Source organism: Mytilus galloprovincialis, chromosome 5 (genome assembly GCF_965363235.1).
Source record: "Mytilus galloprovincialis chromosome 5, xbMytGall1.hap1.1, whole genome shotgun sequence".
In the NCBI taxonomy this organism is placed as follows: Eukaryota; Metazoa; Mollusca; class Bivalvia; order Mytilida; family Mytilidae; genus Mytilus; species Mytilus galloprovincialis.
This window is the reverse complement of record NC_134842.1, coordinates 81,194,040-81,200,848: the sequence shown is the minus strand read 5'-3', so window position 1 is coordinate 81,200,848 and position 6,809 is coordinate 81,194,040.

Genomic DNA, 6,809 nt, shown 5'->3' with positions numbered 1-6,809 from the left:
TTCATGGGACATGCCTTATATCGTTATACCGAAAGCTCAAAACATTTTATTATTCAAAAATGTTGTCAAGGGCCGATTGCTATCAATCTTTGAAAACCTGATACAATCGGCTTCCATTAAACGTTTGATGACCCTTATCGAACAAGCATGATCGCAATAGTAACTTTATTTTAAAATGACAGATATATTGAAAAAATAAATAAAAACCTTTTGAACATCCCAGTAATACAAGACATAGGAGAAATAACATGTTAACATCCACGGTGATGATTTATTTCCTAAATCATATTCACACATAACCGCGTCTGTTACTTTTGAAATGATAGAACAAAGAATTCAACAAATGAGTCTGTGAGCTACTGCTCACTTATGATACCCCGCCCCGCTAAAAGTATAAGGTAAGCAGGAAGTTGTTGAATTTGAAAGCACATCACACGGTATAGCTGACTCATATAAACCCTGAAACCAAATTTCAGAAATCCTTTTAATGTAGTTCCTGAGAAAGATGCGATGAAAAATATTCATGGGACGGAGGGACGAACTGACGGATGGACGGACAGACAGAGGTAAAACCGTATACCCCCACTGTTTTACGGGGGTATAATTACTTAAAGGCAACAGTAGTATACCGCTGTTCAAAACTCGTAAATCTATGGACAAAAACAAAATAGGGGTAACAAACTAAAACTGAAGGAAATGCATTAAATATAAGAAGAGAACAACGACACAACATTAAAATGTAACACACACAGAAACGGATTAAGCATTAGACAAAATCCGATGAGAATAACAAATATAACATCAAAACCAAAAACATGAATTTGGGATAGAAAAGTACCGTGACACGTCTTATAGTAATGTGAATTCACACTCAAATATAAGAAAAAACAAACGACACAACGGAAACACAACGTTAAAATGTTACACACACAGAAACGAACTATAATATAACAATGGCCATTTTCCTGACTTGGTACAGGACATTTTTAAAGATAAAAATAGTGGGTTGAACCTGGTTTTGTGGCATGCCAAACCTCGCACTTTAATGGCAATGTTAAATATAACATTGAACTGACAACATAATATTACAGGACTACAATACACATAAATAGGAGAACGTATTAGACAAAGAAACACATGATTAATAGATAACAAAAGACATCAGGTTTAAAATTCAATACTCCCAGTGACGCCCAGATATAAAAGATCGAAAGTGAAAAAAAGTACAAAGTTGTACAGCACAGAAGATCAAAAGTTGAAAAAGGTTGTGTCAAATACGGCTATGTTATAATGCTTGGGATAAGAACATCCTTATTACAAAATTCCTTAAACTTATCATAGAACGAATTAGTTTCAAAACTAGGAACTTTTAGAAATGATTTTCTCAATATCCCCAAGATGATATGTGTGTTATTTGGATAATTTGGTGTTGATGGTAGATGATTGATTTATTCACAACGTTTATAATGTATGGACACGTGTTTATTGTTGAAGACTGTATATTGACCTCCTTATAGATTTTTTGTTTGTTTGTTATTTGGTGACAATGTCATTAACTTTTATCCCACGTCTCCATTTATTCAAATTGACAGCAAGGACCGACATTATCATAGTGAAAAAAGGATTGCCATTTATTTAGATTCCGAAAACAAATCCAGGTTAGACTTTGACTTCTTTCAGAAGAATTTTATTTCGTACAAGCGATAATATTGGGGAATTAACTTACACTTCAATATGAAAGGACAGATGAAACGTGAGCGATACACACGTCTAGTTTACGAAATAAGTTTCATAGCATATACACATGGTTTTGAATTGATTGTAAAACATTTTAAGTTGATGATTACCAATAAAATATGATCGATATGACAGTTCTAATATTACATTTTATAGTTTAACGGTTTTGTAGTTCAGTCTCTTCCTTTATACCTTAGAAGTTGTAACTTGACAATTAACTGATATGATTTGAAACGTGATAGTGAAAATTGATTTATAGTCTTAGATACACGATTTTCTTTTATTAGTTGTTATTGGCTCTGTACTAGCTTATCAGTAACTGCGAGTACTCTCAGATTTGTGCTTAGTGTCTTTTCTGATGTTAGGGATGAGGGATAGATATATACCCTGCCACGTCCTGTTTGTGTTTTTCTTTGTATCGATCTGATGAGTTAAGCCTTTTTCAGCTGATTCTTATAGTTTGTTCTTATGTTGTTCTGTTACACCACTGTCCCGGGTTAGGAGGAGGATTGAGCGCTCACAAACATGTTTAATCCCGCCACATCCTTTATGTGCATTTCCCAAGTCAGGAACCTGTAGTTCAGTGGTTGTCGTTGGTCATATCTGTCATATTTGTTTTTTGTAAATTGTTTTGTTATAGATTAGACCGTTAGTTTTCCGAATTGAATTGTTTCATATTTTTCATGTCGGGCCTTTTATAGCCGACTATACGGTATGGGTTTTTTTCATTGTTAAAGGTTGTACGGTGACCTATAATTGCTTACATCCACTATTTTAACTTTGGTGGATAGTTGTCTCATTGGCAATCATACCACATCTCCTTATTTCTATTTTGTTCGTCGAACCCTGAGCCATGTTTTCTTTTCCCTTCTATGTTTAAATTATTCAAAAAAGTTTTGACATATAATCCGGTGTTGATTGAAGGACTGTCTATTGTATAATATGTCACGCCATATTATTATGATTATCTCTATGCAAATTAGATTTTGCAAAAATCGTACTACTTACGGGTATTAAAAAAAGGAGAACGTATACGTAGACAAGTAAATTTGGGCTCAAAATGGTCTTAATATATTTCTCTTTCACCAAAAGTTTCATTTCTGCAAATTTGTTGGGTAGTTTAAGTAAACAATGACATCAAATGCACTATTTTTTGTCCGAGTAGGCCTACTTTTACATACGTTATACGTTCTAAATTTGAGGGAGTAATTGGTGGTCTGACACCTAGAGAGACATTGTTTTCCCTTTAAAATTGTTTAAACTCTGTTTTTATCTTCATGTTTTATGTGTTATGAGAAAAATTCCAAGATTTTTTTTAATTTCGATGAGCGGTTTTCAAAATTTTTGAAAAATGTTCATAGTTCATCCCTTAGCCACAACAGTAAATTTTCATCTTAATTATTGGTTTGTGTAGTGCTAAGGAAAACCCTTTTTTGAAGAAATAAAAGACTTTAAATCTAAAATTTCTTCACATGAAGTCTTTTAGTATTTGTGGCAGTACCCAAACCTCTAATTACTTAAGCTAAAAAAAATAATCAATTAAATCTCATTTTAATTTAAATTTGAATTTTTTAAGAAAAAAAAAAAAAATTGTCCTTTTTATTAAAATAAATAGGTTTTCAGACTAAAACTTTGGAAAAAGGCAGCAAAAAAAATAAAATCAACATCTTAAGAGTAATTTTATTCAAACATATTGTAAAAATCTGATTAATTTAGGTCCCCACGTCAGATCTTTATCAGCAGGTACATAATGTATAATATCTATGGATTTATAATTTTCACAGGGGGTGTCATAAATAGCTATAAATCAAAAAAAATATCCAATTTCCTGTTTCCAAATGCATATCAAATTATCATCATGTATTTTAAGAGCTTTCATAGCTAATTATCCAAGCTTTAAGTGCAGTCAAAGCAAATCTTTGGCAAGAAAATGGCTCGAAAGAGGAAGGCTATATCTAAAAAATTTTGCTTTTAGAAAGGAAACACCCCAGCTTCCAAGGGTAAGAAATTAAGGTTTGAACCTAAAATTGAGTCTGAACCTTTTATGCAGCTACCATATACTGTTTTTGAGTCTAGAGTTTCACATAAAAGTTCAAAAGTCCTTGAGGTTCATGATGTTGAACAATCTGCCTGTCCTCCTATGCTACTGCGGCCACGACCCAAAATTACTGAACAGATTGATGAATATTTGGATCCAACATTCCCTGATCCTGATTATCACACATATAAACACTATGTTCCATCTCTAGTCAGTGTAATGTGAAATTCTACAATAAAAAACATGCATTTGAGAATAATGGTTGTGATGGTGACCTAGATTTTGACTCCCATGCAGCCCAAAAATGGGGATTTGTTTGGAGGGAGAGATTAAAATGTGTAAAATGTGGTATTGTTGGTCAATATTATAAACTTTATCATGACGTAAATTCACCTGCACCTGGTAGAAAGGCTACAACCATTTATATGGGTATACAGGCAGGCTTAATGACAACAAGTATTTCAAACAAGATTTTTCGAGATATCACTCTCACGTGTAATGTTATTCCCGCAAATTTATCAGGTATGCAAAAGCTGGCCAATAAAGTTGGATCAGTTATTGTGAATTTTAACCAACAAGATATGAAAGATATAAGGGAAAGTCTTGTCGCTGAAAATGAAATGGTCGGTTATGCTAATCCTGTCTTACTAAATGTTGAAACGGATGGGCGATACAACAATCCGATATTTATTAGTGACGTCACTGTGTTCCAAGCTGGAACCCTAGTTGTACAAACTATGGTTCAGAATAATACTAAATTAAAACAAATTGTTAGTGTATATACTGGTAATAAGCTTTGCAAAGTTGCATCAAGGTTAAGAAATAAAGGCATTGAGGTATTGTGTCCAAATCATGCGGGAAATTGTTCAGCAAATTTAGCAGAAGATTCAGTAATTGGAAATGAAACTGAATATGCTAGACAATGTACTATTGAGCTTAATGATAAACTTAAAATTGCACATGTTACTACTGATGGTGACAGTAAAGCTGTAAATGGTATTACAAATGCCCAACGTTCAAATGTTAAAATCCTTCGAGATGTAAAACATCTTGCAAATAGCATGAAAAGGGCCGTAAAAACTGTACTTTTAGTTTGTCTATGTTCTCTGGTACAAATAAAAGAAATCTTAAACAAAGATTTGAGTTGGACCTTAAGGCACGGTGTACTGCAGAATTAACCTACGCATTTAAAGCACATGAAGGTAAATTATTTTCTGTGAAAAATCATATGATAAATCAAATGATAAATCACAAATTTGGTAACAAAGGTACTGGGTGCAGAGCTTACTCCTGGCTCATCTGTCATAAAGCACCTAAAACAAAACCAACATGCTGATGTTCATTGCAGCAAAAGAAAAATGTTAAAAGAGACTAAATGTCTTAGGACTGCAACACGTCAGAGAAAATATGATTTACATGCTGCAAAACATTACAAAATACATTATCGCAGTCGTATTACAGATCCAAAGGTTCAATCTGAGAAGATGTAATGAAAATAGTAAAATACATTATTTACAATTGTGGTTTTCATTGTGATTATCTCCCTTTGAATGTTGATATTCTTTTGAAGTGTAAATATTGTCTATATATAAAGTGTGTGCATAAGGATTGTTTATTTAAACTGTTGTACCTTTTTAAAGCATGCAATCAGGGTATGGCAGATGAGTTTTACAGTGGACAGGATAAAGTCCACGGCATATTTGTCGGTCTTTGTTGACATGCTCGGGTTCAAACGATAGATGTTCAGCATTTACACACCGCTTATTGTGACAAATGTGTGACACCTGCGTGTTTAAAGGCAGTTCAAAATTATTTGTATGTAGCATGAATGCATATCTATGGCTGTACATAGTTTTGTATTGTTTATTCCATGGATATGTCACTGTTAGTTTTGAATATGGGGCCTTCCCTCCCCCCAATTTGCACAATAAGCAGCCGAGGGCTCCATAGGACTCAGAGTTCAAGGAAAGTCTTGTTTTTTGCTTTTCAATCCATTCATTAGTGTTCATTTTTGTTTTAAATTCAAAATAAGGCAGAAAAATATACTTTTCAATGTCAAGGCTGCACGTGCGATTTCCCTTAAAGGTGTCAGACCACCAATTAAAAGTCCCTATCTGTTCAATCAAATTTTGCAATTTTCAAAGCTTTCTAAATTTTTTATCTTAAGTTTAACCTCTTACAAACCAGGTATGTCCTGAATCGTACAGGTATCACCTTTCTTCATGCCAATTTCAACATACCTTTAAAGCCATATAAGAAAGAAGAGACCTTCCGAACTGATGTACCACTAAAAATTACCCCTGGTTTTCTTGAAATCTTAAATTAGTACTAGAACACACCCGCGAGATCGCGGGCATTCAGAGCGTAGTTTAAAGTATGTAAAGTGTTGTTGGAAGAATTTTGTAAAATTATTGAATGACTGGAGAATTTCAGCAAAAGTATTATAAGTCATAGGTTATTTGGGTCAGGAAAATGATTTTTTTTATCCCTCCTCCTTTATTTCCAACATTCCCATTTTTTGGTTTTCTATCAATTTCAATATGAACATACATTTAGTATGTTATGAACATTCAAGTAAGGAGCCTGTAATTCAGTGGTTGTTGTTTGTTTATGTGTTACACATTTGTTTTTCGTTCATTTTTTTTGTACATAAATAAGGCCGCTAGTTTTCTGGTTTTAATTGTTTTACAGTGTCAGTTCGGGGCCTTTTAAAGCTGAGTATGCGGTATGGGTTGTTGAAGGTCGTACGGTAACCTATAATTGTTAATATCTGTGTCATATTGGTCTCTTGTGGAGAGTTGTCTCAACATGGCAATCATACCACATCTTTTTTTTTTGTAATCAATGAATTTTGTAAAAGATTTAATGACTGGAGAATTTCAGAAAAGGTATCAAAAGTTCACATGAATATTTTTTGCGCTTATCTGTATATTATGAACATTCATTACTATATAAATATAGTGTATTTACTTTCAATTCTAAGTTTACTAATCGATCCATAGTGGTCATTGATATAGTATACAGACCCTCTCTA